The sequence below is a fragment of the Cervus elaphus genome, chromosome 10 (assembly GCF_910594005.1).
Source record: "Cervus elaphus chromosome 10, mCerEla1.1, whole genome shotgun sequence".
NCBI lineage: Eukaryota > Metazoa > Chordata > Mammalia > Artiodactyla > Cervidae > Cervus > Cervus elaphus.
Window position 1 is genome coordinate 37740123 of NC_057824.1, and position 14776 is coordinate 37754898.

A 14776-nucleotide genomic window follows, 5' to 3' on the forward strand; every position below is an offset into this window, starting at 1 on the left:
TCCTGGCAAGGAACAGACTGATGTGCAAGATTCAGAAACAATCTGACAATTTTTCTTTTCCAGATTAAAAAAATGGTTATTGAGTTAAGGCAGCATATATCCCTTTACTACCAAAGTAAAAAGGGTTTCCCTGGTGGCTCAGTGGTAAAAACTCTGCCTGCCATGCTGGAGAGGTGGGTTCCATCCCTGGGTCGGGAAGATGCCCTGAAGAAGAGAATGGCTACCCACTCAAGTATTCTTGCCTGAAAAATTCCATGGACAGAGAAGCCTGGTGGGCTATAGTCCATGGGGTTCACAAGAATCAGACATGACTTAGTGACTAAACTACCAAAGTAAAAGAAGATACAAGTAAAACTGTGCCAATGTACACATCCACACCTATTTGAAAGAAGACAGGGCCTGCTTGATCAGAAAAATGTACTGTGGGATGACTGATTTAGGGCCTTGTTTTATGAGCAAGGGCTTCTCGGGTGGCTCAGACAGTAAAGAATCTGCCTGCAACTCAGGAAATGCTGTTTTCAATCCCTGGGTCGGGAAGATCCCCCTGCAGTAGGGGATGGAAACCCACTCCAGTATTCTTGCCTGGAGAATTCCATGCACAGAGGAGCCTTGTGGGCTACAGTCCATGGGGTTGCAAAGAGTCCAACACAACTGAGTGACTAACACTAAGTAACTAATTTCATGAGCAAAGCAAGGAGTAGCTCTGATTATGTATTAGAGGCAGCTGTGGGGGTATTTTCAAGCTACAACTTCCTAAGCTGCATTGCAGAATTTCTAAAGGGTTAGAATCTCTAGGGTGGGGCCTGGGCATCTACCCTTTCAAAAATAGTGTTATGGAAGCTGGGTTTGAGAACAAGAAGTCTCACCTGTGTATTTCTTTGTCCCTCTCATCCTCCTTCCTCCCCTGCTTTCATGCCTTTGTGGGGATCACTTGTGAATGAGATGGTCCCTAGGACTGATGGTTTCCTTGGAGGAATAGGTCTCTTTTGGAGTTCAATAACAATCAAGTAAGGGGTAACCTTATAGCTTAGGAGGTCAAAGGAGCAGCTCATGGTAGGAAAACTTGAAAGATATTTTTCCATGAGCTAAGAATGACCAGTGGGCTTCCCCCGTAACTCAGCAATAAAGAATCCACCTGCCAATGCAGGAGACTCGGGTTCAATCCCTGGATCAGGAAGATCCCCTGGAGTAGGAAACGGCAACCCATGCCCATATTCTTTCTTGGAAAGTCTCATGGACAGAGGAGCCTTGCAGGCTACAGTCCATAATGTCACAGAGAGTCAAACATGACTGGGTAACTGTGCATGCATTCACACAAGAATGAGCACTGCTCTAACCTACTCCATCTCTTATGTAGTGGGTGGACACGTTAGCTCAGCCCCTCAGTCACACCGCTGTCCATGTCCCACCTCCCTGGCTGTCTACCTGTCCCCATAAACCCAGAATACCAAGACCTTAAAGCGTTAGTTGCTCAGTCGTGGCCAATGCTTTGTGACCCCATAGACTGTAGCCCACCAGGATCCTCTGTCCATGACATTCCCAAGGCAGGAATACTGAAGTAGGTTGCCATTTCCTCCTCCAGGGGAATCTTCCCGACCCGGGGATTGGATGCAGGTCTCTCGCATTGCAGGCAAGTTCTTTACTGTCTGAGCCACCAGCGAAGCCCTCAAGTGCTGCTTAAAAGAGAAACCTAGGGAGTATGCATCCTCACTTGGATAGGAAAAGCAAATCCACTTTTTAAATGGTTAGCCCATGGTTAAGAGCCATTCTGACCTGGGAAATCAAAGTGGGAAACTCTCCCTAAGCATTTATCCCTTTTGCATAGAGCAGTAGGCTAAAGTTCTCTAGAGAACTAGGGCAGAGGCCTAAGCCTTGATATCTGGAGAATTTTTATTTTAAGCATCTGTTTGGTGATGTGGTTGAAAGCTCATGGTTCTGAAGAAAAATGCCAACTTGGCACATTTAAGTTCTCTTATCGGCAGTGTCTCCTCTAGCTTGGTTCTTGAGACTTGAAGCAAGTCAACAAGCCACATCCCCTTCTTTGGTGGGGAAATTTGACAAAGGAATTGCTTCCTATCCATCAAAGCCAAGTCAGCCTATGAAAACGGTCTCAGGTTAATGACATTTCCACCCAGTTTAAACATGAGCATGGCAACTCACAGGAGACTGAATTTTGTATTTGATTTCAATTAGCAAAGCATAAATTGTATTTAACACTCTATTCCCTTCCCTTCCCTCAAATGGATGATTCACAGCCCTGGAAAGGCAGCTGAGTGGTTCAGAGATGAGAAGGAGAATTCGTCCTTCCAAATAGTGCAGCTGGCATTGTTCTCATGGTCATTGCTTTTTGCATATAATGATCTGTACCTGAAAGGTATGAATGCCTTGACCTTTTAACTGATACCTCCCAGCTCAAAACACAACAGCAATAATAACAAAAGCATTCAGTAGCCCCATTAATCTTTAGACTGTCTATGGAAGTCCTCACTTCAGAGTTGGAAGGATGTGGCCATTCGTTGGGAATTCCCTGCACTGTTATGAGCCTCTCAGACCCAATTTTGGGGCTTCCCAGGTGGCCGAGTGGCAAAGAATCCATCTGCCAAGCAGGAAACTCAGATTCAATCCCTGGTTTGGGAAGATCCCTTGGATTAGGAAGTGGCAACCCACTCTAGTATCCTTGCCCAGGAAATCCCATGAACAGAGGAGTCTGGTAGTCTACAGTCTTTGAGGTTGCAATAAAGTCGGACATGACTTAGCAACTAAACAAGAGCCAATTTTTAGTTCTGGAAAGAGTGGTCCTCTCAGTTCCATGGTACTGGGAGTCTTCATCTGAGTTTCACATCTTTAAAACTTCAGTCCCTTGGTTCTGCCTTCTAGATCTTTCCAATCTGTCCTGCCCCTTCTCATTTGCCCATCCTCCACCTTCTTATTCACCATCCCACCCACCTCCCCCTCCCCCAAAGAAAACTTCTGTCTCACTACTTTTAGAAGAGAAGTAGCCAGGTTTTATCCTTGCCTCTATCTTGGACAAATTGACTTCCCCATCTGAACTCTAGTTTTCCTATCTCAAAAATGGGCATATTGAATCTCTACTGGACTATCATCCAGAGTGACGGTGAGGGCCAAATTGAATTAATAGATGGGAAGGTGTTTGAAAAGTATAAAGTGCTTCCTTGGCAACACTGGGTAGTGATTGTAGTGATAATGATGAGAATCACGAAGAAGATGAAGAATATAGAAGAGGAGGAGGAGGAAGAGAAAGGGGATTCCTGATAGCCCTTCTAGAACAGCAAGTGTTTCAAGGGTGTAGCTTTACTTAGACTGGACAATTACAAGAATGCTAGGAGGAAGAGAACCACCACTGATTTTGCTGTGAGCGGAGGTCAAAAGGAAAAATACCCTCTACAAATTGCTCAGAACTGGCTAAATTTCAGGCAATTAAATGAGAAACCTTCTTCCTACCCAGGTCAGACCCCTTCTGCCACCACCCCATACCCAGATGGGGTCACCTCACTCTGGCCTTTCTCTGTCTCTTCACTCTACAAGGTTCTTTTAGCTGCTACAAGACTCCTAGGTTCATTCACAAAGGGCCACACAGATCCCCTTGAGATGGAAATGGGGGTGACATTTTCAAGCTTCCAAACTATGAATTCTGTGCTTAGGAGTCTGACTCCTAAGAGTTTACCTGGAAGGTGAAGATGGCTGAGAATCAGGGCAGGGGCTTGGGAGCAAGTCTCATAATACAGTGGGCTTGGGAGACCTCCTCAGTTTCTTTGTGTAACAAACTAGGGTGCGGTGTTGGGAGATGAGCTCATGTGATTTCCTGGTTATCACGGGGGTGAGGATGTGTCATTTCCAGATATAAGAGATACTGGAAACCACTTATTTAAATTGTGAAAATACATTATTTCAAGGTAACAATAGTACATCATCCACCATCAGGGCAAAAAGTAAAGGCCAAGAAAATGCATGAAAGGTGAATCCCAAAATGGAAGACAGGCAAACATCCTGAGTGTCCCTGGGAACAGAAAACCAGTTGTGGTCCAGAGACAACCATGTTTCATTCGGATTTTATTCCACAAATATGTGTAGAGTAACTAAGGGGCAGTTGATAGAGAGCAAAGCTGACTTGCCTTGGCAGGGACCCCAGCCTCGTGGGGAAGAAGGATATGGGAAAAATGAAACACATAGATTTGCATTGTTACAAGGGGGTGCACAGGGTGCTATGGAAACATGAAATAGGGGTAATGGTAATAGCTAAGGCAAAGGAAAGGCCACCAATTTCATGGCATCTAAGACCCTACTCAGCAGCATTTTGCCTCCTCTCAAATCGTAAAACTATTCTTATGCTTTAGAGGTAAGCAAACACACTAAGAGGTAGACACTAGCAAAATAAAATGTGAAAATTACAAGGTTGGATAATTCAGAAGGCTATAAGGCAGAGATTGGTGGGGGTTGGAGGGCGGGGGTGAGAAAAGAGAGAAGTGTGAATGTTGCTATCAAAGATAATCTTTTGGCAGAAGAAAAGTTGTGTATCTCTAAGTGACCGTAACCAAGCCATTAGTAGGGAACACAAGTCCTTTCAGAGACCCGAACCCCACCCCCACCACCTTGGCATTGCCTAAGTCCAAGGTCAAGTGGCACCCTTCTTTCCTTGGCTGTGGGCTACTTGTTGATTCACATAGCAAGAAAGACTTCAAATCAATAGAAATCCAACTTTTCTGAAAATGTGTTCATCAATAATAGTGAAAACGAAGACACACACACTCACACATCTTAAGTTAGATACAGACTTGTCCTCCAGGTCGGGGATGACCAACAAGTCTTACCTTATAATTTGCAGATGGGAATTGTGATGGTTTCAGAATTGAAGGGACATTTCCCAAAGTTGCACATCAATGTAATGGCTGAAGTAAGATCACAACACAGGCTGCTGCACTCGGGGATTGTAGGAGAGAAGGTGTCAGTTCAGCCTGTCCTAAAGGAAAGCAGGAAACATTTCAAAGGATATTTTTGTTATCTCTTCTTGAAGACCTCTCCTGGGCTTGCGCAGCTTTCCATGAATAGCTCTGATTCCATCTAATCATTCTGGACCACTTGGGAAAGGATGATTTTAAAATGAATGACCAGTCAGTGCTCATCCTTGAGGCCGTGAGTAGACGAGAGCTAGAACAGTCTGTGTGTTTCGGGGTCAGGAAGCTCTTCATCACAGCTTCTTTCTGGCTCTGAGTGGACCCATGACATCCTGCTGTTAATTGTGGGACAAGTAGGGCTGAATGTGAGACAAAGAGTTCTTTTGGGTTAACACCTCACTGGCCAGTCTTAAGCATCATGAACTCATTCCCTGCCCCTTGGTCCAAGATCAAACAAAGATCTAGGGATTTCCCTGGCAGCCCAGTGGTTAAGACTTCACCTTCCAGTTCACAGGGTGTGGGTTTGATCCCTGGTTGGGGAGCTAAGATCCTGTGTACCTTGGGACCAAAGAACCTAAACGTAAAACAGAAGCAATATTGTGACAAATTCGATGGAGACTTTAAGGAAAAACATGACCTGTATTCACAGTGACACTCAGAGCAGCTAATCCCTCTCTCAGCTACCTGGCCCCAGGAAGTACTATCTAGCAGGTGTCCTGGATGGCTCCTTCCCAGACAGCTTATTTCCCTAATTAATTTTTCATCCTTGGCTCTCATCTTCCCACACCCTTATATCTCACTGTCTCTACTGAGAGAAGCCTTCCCTTACAGAGATGCCAGATTATCTATTCCATGTGCCCAGGGAATCTGGATCCTGGAGCTGCAGGTTATTCTGAGAAGAAAGGCAATAGAAAGTCAGGAAGAACCTTTAGGGTTCTCTGAGAACTAGAATAAGGTAATGTGGGACTCCAGGTGCAGGCCAATAGAGAAATTTGTCTTTATTTCTGGAGAAATTCTGGAGAGAATTCTCTGGAGAGAATTTGTGGAGAATCTTAAGTCTTCACTTTATCCATGCAAAATTAAGGAGCATCCTGTCTCACCTGGGGCTTTCTGGGTGGCGCTAGTTGTAAAGGACCCAGCTGCCAGTGCAGGAGACATAAGAGGTAAGGGTCCAATCCCTGAGTTGGGAAGATCCCCTAGAGGAGGAAATGGGCAACCCACTCCAGTATTCTTGCCTGGAGAATCCCATGGACAGAGGATCCTGGCGGGCTGTGGTCCATAGAGTCACAAAGAATCAGACATGACTGAAGCAACTTACATGCACGCAAGCAAGCTCTATTTAACTTAGGGTAACAGAAGAGCCACTCTCCCAACCGGAATCTACTGACTTGTAGCCCAATGTACTGTCCATACCCTCACGTCAGAGATTAAGGAGACCAACCAAGGGTACTAAATGTAGCTTTGTCTAACAGATGGATCTCAGAAGTGGGGTGCTTCTACAGATACTGACAGGGAGACTTTTTCAGGAAGCAAGAGTTGAGTTTATGTTTCATTCTGAATATGCCCCTGCCTTGCCTTTTTGGAATGCAGTCCAGCCTTTCTTAATGGTTTTCCCAAAGTCAGAGGCCCTACCTTCCAAGATACTAATGATCCAGGGGTAAGAGTGTTCTAGAGTTTTGCAAAGAGCACACCTTTGTGTGGATCTAGACCTGTGTGTGTTTGACCAGTGCACACATCTTTCCACTGCTCTTTGTCAAGTCTACATTTCATCTGTCAACCAGGAGAGGCACCTCTGGATAAGGAGCAAGATGAAGTCCCAAGGAGACCACAGGGAATCAGCTTTATCTAGAATCCACTGAATTAGTCTCAAGAGGGAAGTTTTAGGCAGTGATTGTTGTTAAAGCAAACCTAGTTGCCGTATAATGCAGGGAGCCCAGTTTGGCTCTCTGTGATGACCTAGAGGGGGCGGGTGGGGGAAGGGAGGAAGGCTCATGAGGGAGGGGACATATGTATAATTATGGCTGATTCACGTCGCTATATGGCAGAAACCAACACAACACTGTAAACATTAAAAAAACAAAAATTTTTTTAAAACTGAAAAAAGCAAACCAAATAGGCTGTCAAATCCCTGCCACTTATTCCATTCCATCACTTACTTGGCAGGAATTTGTTTCATAGCTGTGCTAGCTGTTAAGAGAAAGGTTGTGAACAAGAAGTCTGGTGACCTATCCTCATGAAGCTTTAATAGGAGAAAGAGAAGCCCATCTGTCTGGAAAGATACAAGAGCCATCCAGTCAATGAGAATGGCGAGGATGGCTTCCCAGGGGACATTAAGTTCGGGAATTTGATTGTTAAGGGCCTCTGGGGCTATAGAAGATGTTGGATATGTCCTTCCTTTAAGCTTCAACTCAAGAGAGGAGCTGGTATTAAGCTTTTTGGACATGTCTAACTATTTTTATTCTTTTTTTTTTTAACTTTTCCCTGCCTGGAAGAAACACAAAATATCCTGGTGGGGGAAGGAGAGTGAGAAGAGCTGGAATTGCAGGATTAGGTTAGAACCAGGTTGGGAAAATGACAAATGGCAGTTGTTGAGAGTTTTAAAAGCCCCTCACTTCACGTCCCGCACACCTTGAGAGTGGGTTCACCAAGGCAGAGGTGGGACAGTACAGAGCAGCCTTCGCTCAGCTCTCTGCTGGATAGAAGGAGTTAGTCTTTTTTCCCTAAAAAAATTTCATGAAGCCCAATCCCCTTGGCAGACCCGCCTCTGCCATATCTTTACTAACAACTCGATTACACCAGTGTCTGTGTAACAAAGGATATTTCCCCTTCAATGTACATGTCTTTAGGGGATGAGCTTTTGTTCCTAAGATCATAGGAACAGCCTTGGGAATAATAAAAATTAAAAAAAAAATCTCCAATAAATGGTATTAAAAAAAAAAAAAAAGCTGTGTGTGTTCTTTTTGATAACTCATGGAAAAGGCAATATTTAGCAATCACTTTGCTTCCTTCTATCCCAAGAGGAAAGAGCAAGTGACATTCGAGATGACGGCTACAGATTCCACTGTGGCTTCGATGATCAAAGGCAAGACTGTGTGATGGAGCAAGAGATAGCTCTCTTCTGTCATTTCAGGAAGAAAAGATTTCTTCATTTTTATCCCACTAGAAGGGCTTCTAAAAAGGGTGCCAGGGGAGAGGATCTGCTTCTGGGAATGCTTGGGGGACGGGTTTTGGAAATAAGGGCTTTCATTACTCTGGCCATCCTGCTGAGAGGAAAGAAAAAGCTAAAAAAAAAAAAAATAATAATAAAATGAAATGGGAACTGTTTATGCCACAGGCAGCACATCTGAGCACTGAGTCTAAATCATAGACTCGCAGACCAGTCCTCCAGCCAGGATGAATCCCATCATCCATATATTCTGCTCTGGAGCTCTTGGCAAAGAATGCAGATGGGGGTCTCTGTAAATTCCTGGTTTCTGATCTCAGTTAGGTTCTCAGTTCTGCTACTCATTCCTGTATTTCTCCCTGGGTATCTCTTTGGGTATCTCTTTTCCCCCAGGTCCCTTGTATTTGTTTCAGAGATTTCCATCTTTTTTCAAACTTTCTACTCCCTATCTATTCCCCTCCCCTGTGTTTGATTGGTCAAGAAAGTGGATGTCATGGAGAAAGTTGAGGTCATCTTTCTCTGCCTCTTCTTGGTCTTGCTTTCCCTCATCCATCAGATGGAAACAACTGTGCCTACTTCACAGGAGAGGGTGAAGACTAAGAGAGATGACACAGTCAAGGGACTTAAAAGAGGGACTGGTGGAAAGAAAGAGCTCAGTAAGCCAGCCATTATATTATTGTTATAGATTTCTTATTCCAAATTATAAATTGCTAGCTATGGTATGAATCCTTAATTTCTCCACCCATGACTACTTTTGCCTGAATCTCTAACTCTTTTTCTATTGTTATTTTTCAGTTTTCAAAAGCTTTTTTGGCTTTGTTAATTTCATTTATTTATTTATTTAATTTTTTGGCTGCTCCATGTGACATGTGGGATCTAGTTCCCTGACTAGGGTTTGAACCCGTACCCCCTGCAGTGGAAGTTCAGAGTGTTAGCCAGTGGACCAACAGGGAAGTTCCTTGGAATTCCCAGTTGTTAACCTCTGGGATCATGTACCTTACTCATTCACCTTCCCACCCCCCCCCCCCCTCACTGGTCTTCACATTTAATGTCAATCTAAAACAGATGGTCCCATCATTAATTTAAAGACAAAAACTTTCTGTAGCACTTTTCAAGACCCCATACACTATCCCACCTTTGCAGCTCAAGTTTTGAAAAGTAGATTCTACCTTCTGCATTCTCTCACTTTCCTCTTCTCACACCCCTGAGCTCCGCTATCAGCTTCTGTTGTTGTCGTTCAGTTGCCAAGTTGTGTCCGACTCTTTGCAACCCATAAAGAGCAAAAATAAAATTTTCAATTGCCAAATTTAGAGGTCATTTTCGACCTTTATCTACTCAATCTCTCTTTAACATTTGACACTGTTGATTACCCCTTCACTCCATGGGGCACTCCTGCTTTATCTTCCATATCATCTCTCTCAAACTTCTCCCACCTCTTTTTTATCTCCTTCTTAGGCTCCTCCTCTTCTTTCTTTTTTACCCCCATTAATGGTGGAGGTTGCTATCCTTGGTCCATTTCTCATTATGTGGATGTTCTGCATGGTCTCATTTACTCCCATGGTTTCAACTATGTCATAAGCTAGCTCCCAAACCTATGGGGTCAATCACCATAATTATTTTGACAGACATTGTTGATATCTTATTCAACAACTATCTAGACCCCTTTTTCTTGATAACATAACCCTGGTTTTGTTCTGGAAAAATGTGACAATATGCACATAGAAAGTGGACCTCTTGCACAACACCAATGAATGAACCATGACCAATCTAAGCAATTATGCTTATTTAGTTCCCCATTGCCAGGAGGCTTATAGCCAGTGAGACTTAAGCAGTGGACAGCTCAGGGCTTTTGAAAAATATAATCTTTAAAGATTAAAAACTAAAGAGTGGCCAATGATAGGATAAAATAGGATAGGAATTCATTTTTTTTTCTTCTTTTGAATGTTATTGTGGAAGGATGATAGATTTAGAGTTGTGGCAGCCATATTGTAACCATGAGGAAAAGCATAGTCAACACTGAGGATGTTGGAGTAGGACTAAAGAAAAGAGCCTGGCTCTTTGTTGGCATTACTGATCTACTGAATCATGCAACCCTGTAATTACCTACCTCCAAGCTTTTTGTCAAGTGACAGAAGAAACATCTTTGGGGCTTGAGACACTTGTAGTTATAAATAATATTTCTTGCATATTCAGTTCAGTTCAGTCACTTGGTCGTGTCTGACTCTTTGCGACCCCATGGACCACAGCACGCCAGGCCTCCCTGTCCATCACCAACTCCCAGAATCTACCCAAACTCATGTCTATTGAGTCGGTGATGCCATCCAACCATCTCATCCTCTGTTATCCCCTTCTCCTCCTGCCCTCAATCTTTTCCAGCATCAGGGTCTTCTCAAATGAGTCAGCTCTTCGCATCAGGTGGCCAAAGTATTGGAGTTTCAGCTTCAACATCAGTCCTTCCAATGAACACCCAGTTCTGATCTCCTTTAGGATGGACTAGTTGTATCTCCCTGCAGTCCAAGGGACTCTCAAGAATCTTCTCCAACACCACAGTTCAAAAGCATCAGTTCTTCTAATTCCAAGTTAGAGGAATCCTATTAAATCCCAGTCAGGATGTCAACAACCCCTATTAGGGTAAACAACTCCCAAAGTCTCTATCCTGAGTTAAGGATGAATATTGAGAATAGTGATAGTTAATGTATTTTGAATAATTGTATATTCATCCTTCTAGACCTATAAGCAGTGTTCAGTAGTTGATTACTCATCCATCCATGCAGCACCTTCCTGACTTGGCCTCACATCACTGACTTTCTGTTTTCCCTCTACACTACTGGCTGCTTTTCAAATTTACTTTCTGGTTCCTCATTTTCCAGGGTTTAATATTTTCTTCATCTACATTTACTCCAGATGATCTCATATATTTTCATGGTTTTAAACACCATCCCAATGCTGGTGACTCTCAGTCCCATACTTTTAGCCCAGATCTCTCTATTGAACTCCAGAATCTTACATCAAATAACTCTTGACTTGCCCATTTGGAGATTACAAAGGTGTCTCAATCATAATGCACTCAGGTCAAATTCCAGATGTTTTAACCCAGCCACTTTTGTTACCCCAATGTCTTTCCATCTGAGTAAATAACTACTTTGTCTTTCTGAGCCCAAAACTTATGTTCATCCTCGTTTTTCTCTTTCTTCCATCCTTTGCATATACTTTAAAAGCAAGTATATCCAGAATTCAGCTACTTCTCATCACCTCCACTTAAGACTATCAGATTTAGCAAACAATTGCATAAAACATATTTATACTCAAAATTTACATTTCCCTTATGGTCTTCTGAGGTCTTCTCATCAGTGGTCACCCCTCCACTAATTTAGTCCCATTCTTATTTATAATCAGTTCTGAATCTGGAGCTATGTAAGCTGGCAAGGGAAACTAATGATAACATCCTATTCCAATAATTTGGCCACCTGATGTGAAGAGCTGACTCACTGGAAAAGACCCTGATGTGGGGAAAGCCTGAAGGCAGGAGGAGAAGGGGACAATGGAGGATGAGATGGTTGAGTGGCATCACTGACTCACTGGACATAAATTTAATCAAACTGCAGGAGATGGCGAAGGACAGGGAAGCCTGGCATGCTGCTGTCCATGGGGTCACAAAGGGTTGGACATGACTTAGCAACTGAACAACAACTAATAAACTACTCGTGACTCTTATATTAATCAGTCACCTCATTTACTGGCAGTGACAGACAGCATGACTCAAATGAGATTAGGAACTAAGGGGAACTTGCTGGCTCATTGAACCTCAGATTTCTAAAAGGTGTTAGCTTGAGGTAGAAATGAATTCAAGGGTTGAATAATATCAGTAAGTTTCATCTTTTTCAATCCTTTCTCCTTCACTCACTCTGTTTTCTGATATTTTGCCTTCACCTTCATGGATCTCTTCCAAGAGTCTTATTCTCAGAGTCTTTTCACATTATATTACCATGACTGCTTGCAGTCCAACCTACATAACACTTAACAATTCCCCAGAAAACATATTTTCCTAAGAACTCCATCAAAAATGGGTCACATGGCCACTCGGGAACCAATCACTATGACCAAGAACCTAAAGTACTCTCCTAGCCTGGCTTAAGTCCCACCTGGGGACCAAACAGAGCCAGCCCCTGGCTCTTATGATTTGGAAAACATAATTATTGAAAGGGGGAGAATTATTCCAAAAGGAGATGCTGGGAAGTCAAGAAAATGTTTTTCATGGTTCCCTATCGGTTTCTCGTTTTCATGATAGATTCCAAGGTCCTCATTAGCACATAAAGATTTTTACAATCTGTTCCCAAACCGACCCCTCCAGTCTCCTCCTTGGCACCTACTGCATGCCCAGTGGTCCTGCCACACTGATTTGTCATCACTCCATACACAGTTTCTGCTCTACCTATCCTTGTGATCGTTTCCCTACAACAATTCTTTCTTTTCCTACAAAATAGTATTCATACATAAAGACCTGATGGAAATGTTCCTTCCATGAGTCCCTTGCTGAGTTGGCTGTACCATCTTCTGCATTTTAAATACTTGACAATGCCATGGAGACCCCATCATTTATTTCTCTGAGCCATCATTTGGGGGGATAGGGTAGGAATATCTCATTCAGCTCTTTTCCACTGATGCCACATCTTAGGATTGATACAGCAAATATTGAACAAAGGGATGAATGAAGAGTGCAATGAATGAGTAAACATGTTATTTACTGAGGAGAGCACCAGGGAAAGAGATTTCAGCCTTCATTTGCGTTCACTTGAGTGCGCTCCCTGCTACATAGTTATCTGCTTTTTTTTTGGGGGGGGGGGCTTTTTTTATTGGAATATAATTGCTTTACAATGTTGTGTTAGTTTCTGCTATACAATGCAGTGAATCAATTATAGGTATACGTACATCTGTTCCCTTTTGGACCTCCCTCCCATACCCTCCGTCCTAACTCTCTAGGTCATCACAGAACACCAAGCTGAGCGCCCTGCGCCTTACGGCAGGTTACCACTTGCTATCTATTTTACACTGGGTACTGTGAAGGCATGCTAAGTCACTGCAGTTGTGTACCACCTTTTGTGACCCTATGGATCGTAGCTCACCAGGCTTCTCTGTCCTTGGGATTCTCCAGGCAAGAATACTGGAGTGGGTTGCCATGTCCTCCTCCAGGGGATCTTCCCAACTCAGGGATCAAACCCATGTCTCTTAGGTCTCCTGCATTTGCAGGCCAATTTTTTTTTACCATTAGTGTCACCTGAGAAGCCTGGTGTATTTATGTCACACCTAATCTCCCAGCTCGTGTCATCCTCCCTTTCGCCCCCTGTGTCCACATGTCCTTTCTCTACATCTCTGTTTCTGTTCCTGCCCTGAAAACAGGTTTGCCTGTACCATTTTTCTAGATCCCGTGCATGTGTTTTAATATGCAATATTTGACTTTGAACGGGCCCATTACCTTCTTTTAATCTCACTTTCCTATTGTTGCTTGTTTACCCACTGAGCATACTGCTCTCTTGTGAAGGGATAAAAAAAGAAAGAGAAGAGCTGCACACATCTCCACTGTGTATTTTGCCAGGTTGGGATGGGCATCTGATTTTTCCTCTGAAAGCATCATTAAGGACTCCAAAAGGTAAGGTAAACTGTCCAGTTTTTATCTCTTTGGAGACAAGGCCTTGGAGACTCCAGACCGCAATCAATGTTCCTTTCAGCATGTTATCATTATGGATAAAAATTCCCACATTTATGTCTGACGAGATGCCCTCTAGGTGGCTCAGTGGTAAAGAATCCACCTGCCAAAATGCAGGAGATGTGGGTCTGATCTCGGGGTCAGGAAGATCCCCTGGAGTAGGAAATGGCAACCCACTCTGGTATTCTTCCCTGGGGAATCCCATTGACAGAGGAGCCTGGCGGGCCGCAGTCCTTGGGATTGCAAAAGATTCGGGCCTGGCTTAGCGATTGAGTGCAAGCATGAGATGCCATCTGTTCCCTTTATTTTAAGCTAGTGTTCATCAAGTACTAAGTGTCAAGTGCTATTGGCGCCACCTGGAATGCTCTTTAGCCCGATGTCTGCATGACCCATGGCCTCATTCAACCAGGTCTTTGCTCAAAGATCCCTATCTTAGACCATCCTTGACCACTCCGTCTAAAGTCACAACCTCTCCACCTTGGAGTTGTGTGCCTTTAACCTGTACTGTTTTATTCATAGCACTTCCCAGTGCCTGTTGTTACATGACAGTGTACATCACCATGATGTGGTTGATTGCTCACTCTCTGTCTTGTCCACTGGAACCTAACCCGGTGGGGTGGGGGGGCAACGAAGGTGGGCAAAAACCCTCCTGGATGTGGTCTACCCCTCTGTCCTGAGCTCCTGGAAATACAGGAGCGCCTTGCATACAGTAAGCACTCAATAAATATTCACCAAGCCAATGAAGACATATCTAGCACCTCACATAGATTATTGTACTCAACTTTACCTAACAACCCTAAGCTCGTGCATGTTCAGTCATGTCCGGCTCTTTGCAACCAGTACATTCCATGGACTGTAGCCCAGCTGGACTGTCCACGGAATTTTCCAGGCAAGAATATTGGAATGGGTTGCCATTCTCTACTTGAAACAACCTTATAAGGTACGTAGTAATATCGTTCCATTTTATAGATGAGGAAGTTGAAGCCTAGAGGGGTT